The sequence below is a fragment of the Rhinolophus ferrumequinum genome, chromosome 19, assembly GCF_004115265.2.
Source record: "Rhinolophus ferrumequinum isolate MPI-CBG mRhiFer1 chromosome 19, mRhiFer1_v1.p, whole genome shotgun sequence".
In the NCBI taxonomy this organism is placed as follows: domain Eukaryota; kingdom Metazoa; phylum Chordata; class Mammalia; order Chiroptera; family Rhinolophidae; genus Rhinolophus; species Rhinolophus ferrumequinum.
In genome coordinates, this window is record NC_046302.1 from 53796401 (window position 1) to 53812386 (window position 15986).

A 15986-nucleotide genomic window follows, 5' to 3' on the forward strand; every position below is an offset into this window, starting at 1 on the left:
AAGTCAAGAAATCTCTTATTAAATGTAATGATTTCCTCAATTTCTTTTGCTTTTAAATCTCTACTAGTTGACACAGTACACGGAAAATAATATCCGTATTTCTCCATTCCAAACAGTATGAGTCAGCTACCGCCGCGTAACAAACACCACCACGTCTCAGTAGCGTACAGCAAGTAGTGTTCATTTTTTATGCATCTGTGTGTCAGCTGATCTTGGCTAAGCTCTGCTGTGGTTTCTTCCAGAAGAGAATGCAGGTCCGACTGTGCTTAGATCCCCACCGGTGGTTGGGCTCAGTTATAATCCTTGGTTCATCATTCTGGGGCTCAGGCTGCCATTGCAGCAGCTACCAGGGCCCTTTCCGTAGCAATGACAGAAGCACAGGAAGAAATAACCTGATGCATCTGAAGACTGAGGCTCAGAAGTGGCAGAGTGCTACTTCCCCCCGTATTCTACTGGCCAAAGCAAGTTGCATGGGGAAGCCCACTGTCAGTGAACTGCGGAAATGTACTCTGCCTCCGTGAGGCCAAAGCATGGTTGTGGTGCATACTATTACAGGGGAATAGAGAATCGTGGCCAATAATTCAGCCTGCAAAAAAAACTAAGCTTGGTCATAGTCTTCCCAAAAAAAACCTGGCATACTTTTGACAATTCCTTTTACTCCAATTCTTCCCTCACTGTTCAGTCAAAAGCAGCTCCTTTCTGTGTATGTTGTTCTAAAAGGGATGGTTGATACGTTCTTTTATAAAGAAATCTACATAGTTTTGTAAACTTTTTCTGAACTGCAAAGCTGTGATGATGTTGGAAAGCCAAATGTATTTTGATTCATATCATTCAGGCTTTGCAGAAAGCAGAAAAGATTATCTGTGATTCTTAAAAGCTAAGTCTTAAAAATTGATAACCAAGCTCAGACTACTGAGTGCAGAGTTTTACACTACCAAAGGACAACTACTTGATACTGTAAAATACTTATTGCTTTACCATGAAACAAAGAAAAGTTTTAGTCCCTACGTTAGAAGAGATGGTTCTGAGACCACCTAGATTGGTATCAATGCAGTAGATTAAGAAAGGCTCAGAGTAGGGAGGTGATAGATTGGAAGAGTCACAGAATAAGGCATTTGTGCCTGGCTTTGCGGATTGCAAGGGGCAAAACATACAATCTGGTTAAATTATCAGTGGCTAAAGGATGCTGTTTATGCAGATGGTCCTGAGGGTAGCTCTTAGAATTTGATATACTCCAGGGTGTGTGGTCAAGGCATCCCAGAGTTCCCCAGCCTGTAACGGGGAGAGGAAGTCTTTAGAAGACACCTGTATCAGAATGAGAAAATGGAGAATGTGTGACAAGCCACACTGAGCAGCCATAAGGGACTAGTGACAGCCACTAAAGTGTCCCAACACCTTAACAGCATCAGGATGTAGCATGTCACAAGATAGCAATGACTCAAGATGGCTCAGGCGTTAGGGGCTCACTTCTTCAGCTCAGGATGAATGACAGTCACGCACCTCTCCTTACCTCTTGCTCCCTGAGACTCAGATAAGTCCTAGGGAAAAGCAAAGGAGGTTTGGAGACATCTTGAATCCATTTTTTTTCTTTTTTTTGTTTAGTGCTTGTGTTACTGTGTCACATGGGGTGAGCTTGTAGAACAGGGGTTGTGGGATCACTTGCTCTATAGAATGAGGACGGGTGGTGTCAGGGGAGCAAGGACTTTGGAGTTATGCAGACATGTGGCTCTGAAAACATTTGGATATCTACCAACAAAATCTCAATTTCCAATCTGGAAGTGACTGAGTTACCTTGAATTGGGAAAAATTAGAGCTTTCTGCCGTTAGTGGAAGTAGGGGTCAAAATTGAGATCACCTAGAAATGGAGCTGATTCACAAGAGGGAAATTTACATTTCTGCACATCTGAGTTGTTACTATGAAATATAAACACACACACACACACACACACACACACACACACACGCATATCATTTGGAAATAAGAATTCTCAAGATCCTTAGTTCTTAAATGTCTGGTCAGAGCCGATTAAGGTAAATAGGTCTGTCGTGTTTGATAATGCTTTCAAATTACTGTTTTGTCATGCAGTTGTTTTGATTTTTATTGTTTAAGTTCTATACATCTCCAAGGTTAGCGATTACTATAACAAGGTACACAATCAGATGTAATGAGGAGCAGAATCAAATTCTTCTCCCCTGACATCAGCCATAGATCCAAGAGTTCTCGACCCCAAATTTGAACGCCTTGGCTCAACTATCAAAGTCGCAGCCCGCCAGAGTCTTGTACACAATCTAGTACCATTCGACACAATGAAGATTTATTCACTCAAATGGATTTATTTACTGAAATCTTTTTTGTTGCCAGCACAAGGTGAAACGGAAAGTTGGAAATAAGCCTAAGAAGCTGGTCAACATAGGCAGCCAAACCAGATAATTAGGACAAAGCTGTAGTCAGCACCATATTCTTAGAACGTGTAGAGTACAAATTATCTGCAGCTGTGAATAACTTCTAATATTTAAGCACCGGGTACACATTTTACTTTTTGACCCAAACTGCCTGGCTTGGCTCTCTCCACAGCATTATGGCCAACTTTCCATTTGCTTTATATTTTACAGGCTTGGGCAAAATCTGGACTGCCAAGAAACTGGATAATTTGTTCTTAATTTTGTAAAATAAAGCTGAACTATTTAATAAGTTGTTTATTATTCATTGAGCTATACTATCTCTTGATAAATGATTTACATAATCAATATATTAATTTTATATTTATTTGGAAATTGAGATTTAGAAATGATTGGTCTAGTCCAAGGAAATAAGTCATGTTAACAATGGAGTATAGCCACATTCGTCTCGATCATTCTAAACAGACAATTAAAAGAATAGGTTTAACCTTTTTCTTTGGGAGAGGTAGTACACATTCCCAGAAAGCTCCCTAGTTTAACAGAACACTTTCTGGAAGAAAGGCTATAAAGGAGATGAAGAATATATTTTTTTAAAAAAGAGAGACCCAAACTGGGATGAGTCTGGACAAGAAAGTTAAAGCTTTCTGGTAAGGGGGAAAAGGGCAAATAAATGTGACAGAATTTTGATTCCTTGGACATGGCCTATGAAAGGACGAATCTAAACGAAAAATTACAAATTGAAGAAAAGGGTTGAATCAATATCAGCATGCACTCAAAAATGTATCATTTAGCTATAAGGACTTCTTCCAAAGTAATATATTGTCATTCTTGGAAGTAATCTCTTCAGAACTAGAAAACAACGCCAAGACAAAGGAATCGGATTGAGTTTCTCCCTTAAATTATAAACCTGCTCATTGTTTTCGTGTTAGACGGTGACTACAGCTGTAAATAATTTGCACTCCAAAGTCATCAGAGTGAGGCAGAATGAAGTACTAGTAACATTGGACCGGGGCCAGGGAGAAAGGGAAGGTTAATTTGATATGTCCTGCAAGCATCCAAGAAATTAGTTTACTTCAGATGTGGTGAAGCGCAGATACAATTTGCCCAAATAAATGCTTTTAAAATTAATCGTCTATATCTTAATTTTTTCCATAAAGTTTTTTATATAAATGTATCTACTGGAATTTAAAATAAAATTAAATGACTACAAACCCTTGCTACATCGCATCCTAATACAAATGTATCTTCATAGTAAATTAATGCTAAAGTACAACTCTTTTTCAGCAGCTTTGATTAAAATAATGTATCATTTCTTAAAATCGAATACAATTTTTACTAATAAAAACTATTTTTCAAGTATATAAAAATAAAACATATTTATTGACTATCATTAAGGGTAAAGATTTTGAGAGAAGTAAAACATTCTTTCATTTTAAAGATGGTTATCTGGAAAATAAGCATGTTTGATGTTGACTGGTTTTAAAATAGTTTAGTGGAAAAACACAAAGGTGGCATAACTGATTTTCACTTCAGCACATACTTGGTTTTGACTACATAATCTCTTCTTCATACATCCATTTCTTTCTTTTAACAATAACAATAATAATAAACCATAATTATTCTAGACAAATACTATATTTATAAATTCAGTCATGAATTTTGCCCATGAGTGAAATTTTGTTTGCTTAAGAGAAAAAAAAAGTTTGGAAAAATACACACTTTTTTTCCCCCAAAAGTAGTTATTATTTGTTAAAGGCTCAAGTAACGGTGACCATTTTAGTAGTTTAAAAATCTAATGAAAAAAGGAGGAAACATTAAAACACTCCAAAACTTAAAATTTGGCAGCTGATTCACTAGCATGCTCCAACAGGCAACATTGAACTTATTATTTTTATTCACCCTTAAATCGTTCCATTTTTAATTCTGGTTTCTTAGAATGGGAAGTTGTAGTTGAAGACCATTTTTTTGTGTGTTGAGGGTAATCTTTGCTAACAGGGTTGCCTTTATTCCTAGGTCCTTTTATTTAACAGAGCTAGGATATGTATATATAATAAACTATATAATTTTATATAGATAAATCCTGATTCTTGAAGACACTAGAAATGATAACACTAACGTATCACAGATCGCTTATCTCATTCATTTTATCCACCACATACACACAACAGTCTGAACATTGTCAACACTACCTCCAAGAACAGGATCATTGAAAATAGTTTAAAATGTTTGCATTTTTTTGGTCAAGTTATCATGATTTAAATAAGTCGTTAATCACTATGTGGTTATGCCACTGACTGGATATACATGTAAGTGGACTGCTTTCATTTTATTTTGGAGTGTTAGAGACTGATTGCTTTTTAATTTAATTTTACATGGTCCCAAAGTCAAATCTATTAGACAAGGTACACTCAAAGTTTAACTTCTATCCTGATCACTATCCAATAATTCCAATAGATGTCAATTAAAAATATGCTTTATTCTATAAATTTTAATATATATTGACTGTATAATAAATATCACTCATACTTGTCACTTAAAATATTACCACTTACCCATTTATTTTTAATAATCATGTAAAATATTTGATAATATATGTACATTATATTATATATATATATATTTAATATATGTAAATCTATGGATTGTATGAGGGTATATTAAACCACTGGCCAATAAATTTAACAAGTGAGGCAGCACTTTCTGGCAAGGAAATAAGAGACAAAAATCAAGATATTTGTACCTATGTGCTAATAATAGAAAAACAACTTCATGGTAGTTTGATGTACTCTGAGATCTTGAAATAATCAATGTTTTCCTCCCTATTTGCCTTACTATCCTAGCACATTTCTTTTAGTGACAAAAGTTACCGATTACAGGGTCAAAATCTTTGTCAGCAAAGACATTTTCTTGATTAATATTCCATATATAATATAATCTAGCTCTAAGTTTTGTCTTTGCTTTTTTAATCAACTTATTTACTCTTTATGAGTTCATATTGAATATATACCATTTTTATATGAATCTGATTGCCAAGAAAGCCTTTGTTTTCTTACTTCTGATAATCTTTTATTTATAATTGAGTAGCTGCCATCATTTGGTGTGAGATGTACCCAGTTTTAGTTTGCTGTCTCACTGTGTGTGACTAAATCAGAGATGAGCAGGATTTTAGATATCATAGACCATAGTCCAAATCCTTTTTTTTCTTTTTAAATAAGTAATAAATAAAAAAAGACCGACTCATGTCTAGTTTTGGCACTCAAGGCATCATCCTTTCCAAATTTGTCAGTGCAAAGATGAAAATGGAGAAAACTCAAGAAAACACCAGAACAAAACAAAAATAGAAAATCCACGGCCACAGTTTTGAAGCATTGAAGACAATCAATGATAAGGAAGATAAGATGAGTATCTGACTTATCCTAAATGTGATAGAGGTTATTTTGAATAACAGTACAAAGATGCTTTAAAATATTCCTGTTAAATGACATATACTACCCAGAGAACTGGCCAGTGTTTTTCTATGAAGTCGACAGATGTTCCCTAATACCTTACTCCCATCCCCAATACTTTGGTAAACAAAGACTGCAAATCACAAAAATGTACTCTGGCAGGAAATTTTTGTGCACACACATGTTATTTGTGTCTTTCTGTAGGTGTGTGAGCTGGCACTGTAGCTGGAAATTATGAAAAGTCTAGTCCTCATCAGAAAAGCATTATAAGCGAGCATAACAATAGGAAACCTACCAGCAGTACATCCTAGGAATTATGACTTCTCCACATACTATGTGGCTGGATTGCTCAAGGCAATTGGAAAGTATAAAGAGAATCATAAAGAGTTACTTACATTTTAAAAATCTCATTTTTCTTCAATTTGTGTTTTCATAGTAGTTTCATAACATCTCACATATTGGCATAATAGTACAGGAACATATTTTATAAGTGAATCCATGTACTTACACTGTGGGTTCATGCTAAATGTAATTTACGAACAACTGCATAATCAAAAATGGAGGCTACTAAAGTAGAGAAGTAGCAAATCATGCGGTGGGGGGCGGAAAAATTCAGTAATAATACAGCTGACTGTAGAGAGCGGTTACATTAGTAATTGTCCAGAGCCTTGCCATTGACTGTGAGGTGCTCTGATAGCCTAGACAGGCTTGAGCCTCACACATAGCCTGGTTTTTTAAAATAAAACAGCCTTTTTGAGATACTATTTCCACGCCATACAGTTGATCCATTTAAAGTGTATAAATTCAGTGGCTGTAGTTTATTCACAGAGTTGTACAACCATCATCACATCACAGTCAGCATTAGAACATTTTCCTCATCCAAGATAAAAGAAAACCAGGAAAGAAACCCGGCACCCTTTAGCAGTCACTTCCCATTTCCTTACAAGGTCAACAGGATGGAAACGATAGTCTACTTTCTGACTCTGTATTTTACAATTCTGGACGTCTCATGCAAATGGAGTCAAACAATAACGTTGTTTTTTTCCTGTCTTCTTTTACGTAGCATAATGTTTTCAAGCTTCCTCAATGTTATAGCGTTAGTACGTTTTTTGTGTTTTTTTTTTTGCCAACGAAAAGTTTTAGGTGTGCAGGATAACACGTTCAGACTAGTGTACCTTGCATCTCCCACCTTGGTAAAGAAGCTTAACTGACCTCGTTGTCATCTGAGGTAGTTAGCTAACAGTGTTGCGAATGGTACATAACAGGATGTCTTGACTACATATCTGCTCCTGGGGATTGTGGATCATAGTCTTATTTATATTTTCTAGTCGCTTTCAAACAAACATCTACTACTTAGGTAGTAAATATTATTTTTAAACCAAAATATTTAAATTCTCAGAAAACTAATAAAGAAGGAGTGGGTAGGTGGACAGAAAAAAAATGTGGACGTACAATTTTTTTCTCGCTGAAGCCAAGATTCTTTATCTGTAAAATAATGTTTTTATTATATTAGCTGTTTCCCCAAGTGCTCCTTAGAGTCTGGGAGTTAATGGATGACCTCCAAGGGCCATCGTCGGAGGAAATTAGATGAGAGGAGAGTTTCCAAGTGGGCAGGTATCCAGTCCATTCTCCAAGCATTATTGGGACAAGTTCCACTTTTGATGTGCATGACTTCTGTATTGTGTGTGTGTGTGTGTATGTGTGTGCATATATATATATATATATATATATATATATATATATGTTTCTTAAAATAAAGGACTCCATTACTTTAAAAACATTTTGAAAGCCAATGTGAAAAATAATTTCTTAGGATAATTCTGACTATACTATCAAAATATTAAAATATTATTTTGTTATTTTTTCAAATTGCCTAGAACATTATCTAATCTTGGCCTGTGTAAAAATTTGGGAATAAATAGAAGCCAAAAGTATTGGGTTGTGGGTATTTAAAAAATTTTAATAATAACATGTATTGCTGATCCCTTGTAGACTATTTTAATTAAAATGATAATATACATTAATTTCAATTTTTAAAATCTCAGAGATATAAATAGAATAGTAGTCATTGGGGTATTTTTGAGAGTTTCTAGAAATCAACCGGAGATTGTAGCTACAGCAGCTACCTTTATTAAAGCTATCTTGTGTTCATTTCTGTCATTTAACCACAAAGGTAAATTTTCATTAGTTTGAACCAATAAGAACGCAATTTCTATTTAAAGAAAAAAAATTGCAGTTCTATTCTTATACTAACCTACCAAATACATTACCATCATTGAATTCTTTTGGAAAGATGTTTAATAATATTTATAGGCCTAATTTTATTTTTGTACTTCTAGGATTTAGATGAAATTATACATTTTTATTTGGCTCATCAGCAAAGTTTCTATTTTTATTGGCTTTGGACATTTTAAAATTCATTTTAAAAATCAACGTATATATCTTTATTACATCATTATGTGGGAATAACCAAAAGGAAAAATATATATATATATATATATATATATATATATATATATATATATATATATTTTTTTTTTTTTAAATATGAATGTCAAGTCCTTTTTCTTTTTCCTCCTCTCCCATATTTTGTTGAAGTCAATAAAAATTCTGCCTGGGAAGTGGGAGATATGCAATGAAAATATTAGTTCCTTTATTTAGTTAGCTAATGGTACTACTTCTTTAACTTTTATTTCAATTAAGTGGATGTTTTTGTGTGTCTTTTGCTTTCGCATTAGAGTTTGATACTCTCAAGTCAAGCTGAGTCTGGACCAGAGGTGTTTCCCCTCTCACAGGTCAGAGATGCATTTTAACTCTCTTATTTTCAAAAGTGTGAAATAAAAGAGATTTGAATTCACCAATATCATGATCATTTTCTACTGTCTCAAATTGACTCTGATTTTTAAGTATTTATTAAGAGATTTCTGTGATAATAGTGCCCGTTATACAACAATTTAAAGGCTAATTGAATACAGTACTTTAAGAGTTCGTGACTCATAGTTATGGTAGGCTTGGTACTGTTTTTATGAAAGAGTATGTTTTGCCATTTTTAGAGATCCTTATAACATGAGAAAAATAATTTTTTACGTATATGCGTTTTTATGTCTCAACTGTTCCTGCAGTGCCGTTAACGTACCGTCTAACTCAGGCAGCAGGTTGGAGTCAAGATCAAACCACGATTCCTAGGACTTGATCCAGATTTTCTTTAAAACAGTAGATTATGCTATGAAGCATTGCTGTCTGGATAATTTTTATTTCACTTTGTTCATAGCTGGGATTTATTACGAAAATATGGCAACCCCTTATAATCTAAGGAAATAGCATCTTTTACTTTCACAGCGTGCGGGTAATTCATTTTTACAAGAATTCCAAAGCATAGATTATCAAAAAGCAGCAAATTTTGAAAATAGTGAATCCCGTGTTAGGTAGAGAAAATGTATTTATAAAGCTTAGCAAGTAGTGGCTTACTATTGCTATATTTATTAACACGAATCAGAACAATTATGCATTGAGGAGGATTAGTTCTGTTTTGAATGAGGTTATTTAGCAAGGTTGTCCCACAGTCATAGTTTAAGGATTCAGAAATGAGATGTTTGCTGAATCATCTCAGTAAAATTCATTTTTCACTATGTGGACTGTTTTCCCTCAGTTTGGTCAACAAATAAAACTGGAATTTAATATAGTTCTTGAGAGGAAAAAGTACTTTTCATTCATGTAATGAATGTTGAGTCCTGTTTTGTTTTTGCTTTTGTTTTGAGAGAAAACAATGCTTGGCCTTATCAATTTAGACATATCAAGGAGAAGGCTTTTTGTTTCTGTGTGTGTGGTAATCCCGGAGTTGAAGTTACCAAGAAAAAATCATTACAACACTGTAAAATTGAATTAGAAATAGGTTCACTGCATTAGAAATGGGTTATATAACATTTTTGTTTTTATATCTTATGTATTTGATACCCTAATGTATACAGACTACATGAATGACTATGTTTGAAAGATGTGAAGAGAGAGAGGGAGAGAGAGAGAGAGAGAGAGAGAGAGAGAGAGAGAGAGAGAGAGAGAGGAGAAGGAGAGAAAGACTGGGAGAGAGAGAGAGAGAGAGTAAGGCACTTAATATTTTAGTAAGATAGGCCTTCAAGATTATCTAGCCTAATTTCCTGACTCTATATGCAGTGTACGGGGAAATCAGGCTTGGAATGATGGAGTCACTTTTTCCAAGACCACAGCTGGATAGCAAAGGTAACAATGGGTACTAGCAGAGTTAAGCCATGTCTTAGTCTCACCTTTCCACTACTCCATCACTCTAAACAATGGATCTCAACTGATAGCAGTTTTACCCTCTAAGAGACACTTGGCAATGTCTGGAAACATTTCTGATTGTCACAGCTAGAGTGTGCTGCTGGTAACTAGGGGGTAAAGGCCAGGGGTTCTGCTAAACACCCTGCAATGCACAAGACAGCCCCAGGTAACAAAGTTATTTGGGCCAAATGTTATCAGTGCTGAGTTTGAGAAATCCTTCCGAAACATGACATACATTACACCATTATTAATCAGGGAAAGAACACTTAAACCATTTACTCTGCTATGAACTTGGTCAAAATCCAATAGCTAAACTTTTAATCCTGATTATATAAAATATATCTGATTATTTAAAAAGAGTTTATCTCTGTACCATTTTTCCATAGGTCGGTATTCCCAAGGGAAGTTCCTGAAATATTCAAAGACTCACAAAGATAAATGCATTATAATTTCAGAAAATCTCACAAAGATAAACTTATCATAGGCTTATTAAAGCATAAGTGATAGTTCTAGTTGTTTTTGTCAGGGCCTAAGTGTTCGGTCCTGGAACAAGGTCACGGATGGCCACGGGTTTGAAAATTAATCTGGAGAACGTAATTTGGTGGTTACCAGAGGGTAAGGGGGTTGGGGGGTGGGGGATGAGGGTAAGGGGGATCAAATGTATGGTGATGGAAGGGGAGCTGACTCTGGGTGGTGAACACACAGTGTGATTTATGGATGATGTGATACAGAATTGCACACCTGAAATCTATGTAATTTTACTAACAATTGTCACCCCAATAAATTAAAAAAAAAAAAAAAAGAGAAAAAAAAAGAAACAAGGTCACAACTACAAAGTGAGTACTTAGCGAGGTAGAAAAAAAAGTCACGTCATCACGCTGGGTCATGCCCACATTTGCTTAATTTTCATTTTTAGAATATGAAAATATGCTTTTAAGCTATTTTGTAGATATTGTAGTTAGTTCTACATAACTACTTTTTAAAGTAATGGCTACAATAGTTATATGCTGCTTTAGAATAATTCTCCAAATATTGTTAAAGCCATTGAAATTGTTGCAATTAAGATTTAACGGTACAACTGATTCAAGTAGTTAAGGCCACAGAAAATCTGTCTGTCTTACTTTGTCCGTATTTCTGTTTTTCTTATTTTGTCAGTGAGGCACACATGTGTGGTATTGGTGCTATTAATTTTTTCAATTTATAAAAGTAGGACAAAAATTAGTAGAAATTTTAAAATCACTATAGATGTCAAAATCACCATTCAATGTTTTAAAGGTATACCTTTCTAGTTTATTTTTTCTGCAATTTGTGCAATTCAAGATTGCTCTCATTAATTTTGTTTTCTCTACTGCTTTCATAGAATGGCCATTCATCCATCTCTTTATCCATTTATACCTTATTCACTTATCCATTAGTTTTTTGGCTTATTTGCAAAACATTCAAAGAAAGATACAATATTATCTCCTTAAGAAATTCAGTTTGTTAAGGAAACAGACGTGTAAATAAGTACACAGCTATAACCTTTGGCTGTAGTATTCACTCTTTCTGTGGGAATCAGGAAAAGCCTCATAGACATGGTGAGAGATAGCTGTCAAACTGGGTCAGGTTTGCTGTGGGAGTTTGCAATTTCACATAGTTTCTTCTGGAACGATGGAAAAGGATCTGGGGTAACATCAGTTCTGATTAATATGTATTCCCCATTGTTTCTGCAGTTAGATACTATTACAACTTTCTGTTGGCCTGTAGGTCCCAATCTAATAAGTAAGGCCACAAGAGAAATGTGATGACAGTGGTGTAACCAGATCAAGTTGTCTTTTCCTCACATCACGAAAAGCCTGCTGGCAACCATGGTCCTGGCTCCTCCTGCCTTTCCCAGTGTGGTTTCCATCTGAATCGTGACCCTACAATCAGTTAAGGAATTCTTCTCTATCTTCAGCCTCCCAGCCTTGTTCAAGGAGGAGGAAGAAGAAAAAAGTGAAACAATGTGGTGGCATCCATATCAGGAAGACAGAACTTTCCACAAATGCTCATTAGGCTTCCACTTATGTATCACCAGCAAAACTGTGCCATGGAGCTAAGTGTATTTGTCATCGGAGTCTTGGTATAATAGTATAAGCTTTTTTTTTTTTTAACTGTCATATTGTTGTCCCAAATAAAAATACAATTTATTTTTGTGGGGAGGAGGCAGAGAAATTATTCCAGGTTAGCAAACAGTAGAATTCACAGGGAGAACTTGAGATGTACAATGAAATTGGAATCCACACATGCACACAAAAATCAGCCCATATTGATGTGTGTTCAGTGCCTTGTGATGCTGGCAACTTGCCAACAAGTTATGAGAACTCCAAGGCTGAATTTTCTGTTCTCTTTTCCTTATGCTCCTATTACTTGTTATGGGATATGTAGTGTTAAGGTAATGAAGAGGTTTGTACCTGTGTGTGTGTGTGTGTGTGTGTGTGTGTGTGTGTGTGTGTAAAAGGGGGTGGGCAGAGAAAGAGAGAGTGAGTGACCATGGTGGCAGTGTACTCTGAACTAAGATGGAGACACTGGATCGCTTTGTTTCCATGACACTGGTAGGTCCCACACTGTCGGTAAACAGCATTGGTGATCCAGACTTAGCAACAAGGACAAAGCAAGACACCTACTCTACTTTCTGACCCTAAGAAAGTGGGGTTGTGGGGGTGAAACAGAACCTTAATTTGGCAAAGCTTCTGTTGAGACAGTGTTCTCCATATATATATCCCGATTTTCCTGCTCAGTGATTTATACACTTGCCTGTAAAAAATTGATGTGGTGAAACAAAAATCTGATTGGTGTAGGTTCAAGAGATGGAAGGAAATGAAGACAGAGAAACAGACAATTCTTTCAGGTTTTACTACATATAAAAGCAAGCTATTATATTTGAAGGATAAAAAGGTGTGAGGGCTCAGGAATAACAAAAAGGTTGCTAGCTTGAGAGCCTGGATGGATGGTAGTATCGCTACTTAAGGTTGAGAATACAAGTAAAGGTTTTGGAAGAAATATGAGATTTCGCTTTTGAAGATTATTAATGATTCAAATGGCTCCCTGTGAATGTTCTCATTAGACTGTTACAAATACAGATCCAAAGCTTGATAAACTGTTTTGGGCTGGCCATATATATTTGGGAATTTTATGTATATTACTGTATTTGCTAGTGTTCCATAACGAATCACCACAAACTTGGTGATTAAAACAACAGGTATTTATTGTCTCACAGTTCTGGATACTAGTACTCCCAAATCAAGTGGTCAGTGGGACCATAACCTCTAAAAGAGAGAGAAACCTTCCTGGCCTCTTCCTGGATTGTGGTGGTTCCCAGCAATCCCTGGTTTGTATACGTATCACTCCAATCTCTACCTATATCTTCCCACGGTGTCCTTTTCTGTGTTTCTGGATCTAAATTTCCCTCTTCTTGTGAGGACACCAACCATTGGGTTAAAGCCCACCCTTATTCACTGTGACTTCATTTTAACTGGGTTACATCTGCAAAGACCCTATTTCCAAATAAGGTCACATACACAGGCACCAGGGCTTTTTAGGGTTTGCAATTGAACCTGCAACAATGCGTATGACAAAAGAAGGCACAAAACACATGGGGTCACCCTGACAAAGGATGTGGGGTGACACTAGGACCAGCGATTGTTACTTGTTGGTATTGCACCTTGAAAGGAAAGGGAAGTAATAAAGGACGGGGTAAGTACATGGCATGGTCCACAAGACAGAAAAAATAATCCAGAACCGTTGAATTCTGGCAAATACATTGTGAAGAAGAGATTTGATAAGGGGTTAAAATCTTCAGAGATCTGAATTTGCATGAGTACTAGAAACAGACCACCGTCACTCTTGCTGAAGATGTAGAGGGACTAGCATGAGGGCAGGTGGATAAATTAGGAGGACATAGAAATCCAGATTATGACGGTTGCCTGAACTGGGCATAGTATTGAAGGAAAATCAAAAGGCAGTGATGCTGGGTTGGATACAGAATCGAAAAGGAGTCAAGGAAGGCTTCCAGGATTTTTGTTAGTAAACCATAAGCCTGGTTGGCATTATTCAGATAAACAACACAGCAAGTTCACAGAGAAACGATGATTTCAGTTTTAAGTATGTTGATGACATATGTGTGGTATTTTCTAGTGTGCTGATGCACATGAGTGTTGGAGACTCAGAAGAGGATTGGATCCAAATGTTGATAATTTGGAGTCCTCAGCCAAGAAAGATGATCATTGTAACCATGATAATGGGTGCCATTATCCAGGGAGATAACACATTTACATGAGAGCATACCTGATAGACGCCAGGGGTTGGAGGGAAGAGAGGCAACACCCCAGGGAGCGGGGGAGGCAGTGGCAGTGATCAGCAGGAAGACCTGGAGGGTGTCGTGCTCAGATCAGAGAACAGAATCTTCATGTCAGCAGGATTGTGAACAGCATCAGAGGCTGTGTAGATGGCAAGTAGAGTGAGGACTGAGAGGACGCTGTGCAAAATATGCACGTGCGTGCGTGCGTGCGTGCGTTTGTGTGTGCACGGGTGTGTTTCCAGAGACAGTCACGTTGCCGCCTTAAAGGGAGTAGGTGGCCTTAGTATGGATGCTTAGTTGGAGAGAGCTCTTTGAATAATTTGGAGAGGAGGGAGAATGGTTGCTACAAGGAAAATGAGCGAATTGAAAGTGAAATTGATTGACATAAATGAAATTGAAGAATTTATGGTGTTTAAAATATCATGGGAACATCCAGACAAAAGGGAGAGTTCAAAGAAAGGAGAGAGAATGGTGGGTGATCATATTCCCTGAGAAGACGGGGGACAGGAATCCTCAGTGGATTCACTTTCTCCTGCAGAGGGGTCTCCCTCTCCAGAGGAAGGAGGAAAGGATGCTGTGAAGCCGAAAGAGATGATGCAAACGTTGTTCAGCTAAGAATAATCCTCCAAATTGAGAAGGGAGGAGGCATACACTAATTTTAAGACATGAGCTCCCTGACTTTCACATGCTGCTCTCATGCTATTAACAAGGAGTGTAGTGATTGTGTCTCTTCTGTCCTCTCTTCTTTGCGCATTCGGTGCTGTTCGTTTCAACCAGAGAAGCTGTCTTTTATGTGGTCTACCATCACTCCTCCATCAGAACACTTCCTGACAGCTGTGTCATGTCACTGGGAAGTCAGTCCGTGTTTTCCCCCCAAGGAAAGGGGCCAGACAGCTCTGGCTGGGGGCTGTGGAGCTTCCAGATCCTGCCAGCATGACTGAAATCAGAGGTTTTATTAAATGTTTCATTAAATTTTTTTTTTCTTTTTTAGGGGGGGCAGTATAGAAAAAATCATGATAAAAACGATGATATTTTCTTTTGTTCCTGTGATTTTGGGATCGTGGCAGATAGAAACTTTTTTAGGTTTTTTTTTTGCTCTGCCATTTTCCTGTTTCTATTACTATTACAAGCTATGCCTATTGTTATTAAACACTGAACAAATTTGTGGATGAAGGGGCGGGTGTTTTCTTTTTTATCCACAGTACATCGTTTCCAATGGGTTGTATGCAACATGTTGGCTAACCATACTTTGTTAGGGAACGCTGAAATGATTTCATTTTGGTTAGCTCACTTGTGATCCACAGAGGGTGTTGTGGTATTGGTTTTGATAAAACTTCACAACCAATGGGAATCTTGTTCGAGTTAGTGTGGAGTGGCCTTAATGCTGGAAATAATCCTGTTGGCCAGGACCCCAGAGCTCCACAGATGAGAAAAGGATGCAGGAAATTCTGTTGTTTATGCATGTGTCTGTAACACTGAGCCGCTAGAACAGCCCAGCAAGCCCAGAGGGTAAGATGCTTAATAAC

General features: G+C 36.7%; 1 protein-coding gene across 1 annotated transcript in view; it reads left to right on the forward strand.

Annotated features, from left to right (window-relative positions):
* Positions 1–15850: 15850 nt before the first annotated feature.
* Positions 15851–15986, forward strand: part of CCDC102B (coiled-coil domain containing 102B) — a 202167-nt gene continuing 202031 nt past the window's right edge. The window contains exon 1 of the mRNA XM_033087552.1: positions 15851–15969. The gene's annotated coding sequence lies outside the window, so the exon portion shown is untranslated. The remainder of the gene's footprint in view (positions 15970–15986) is intronic.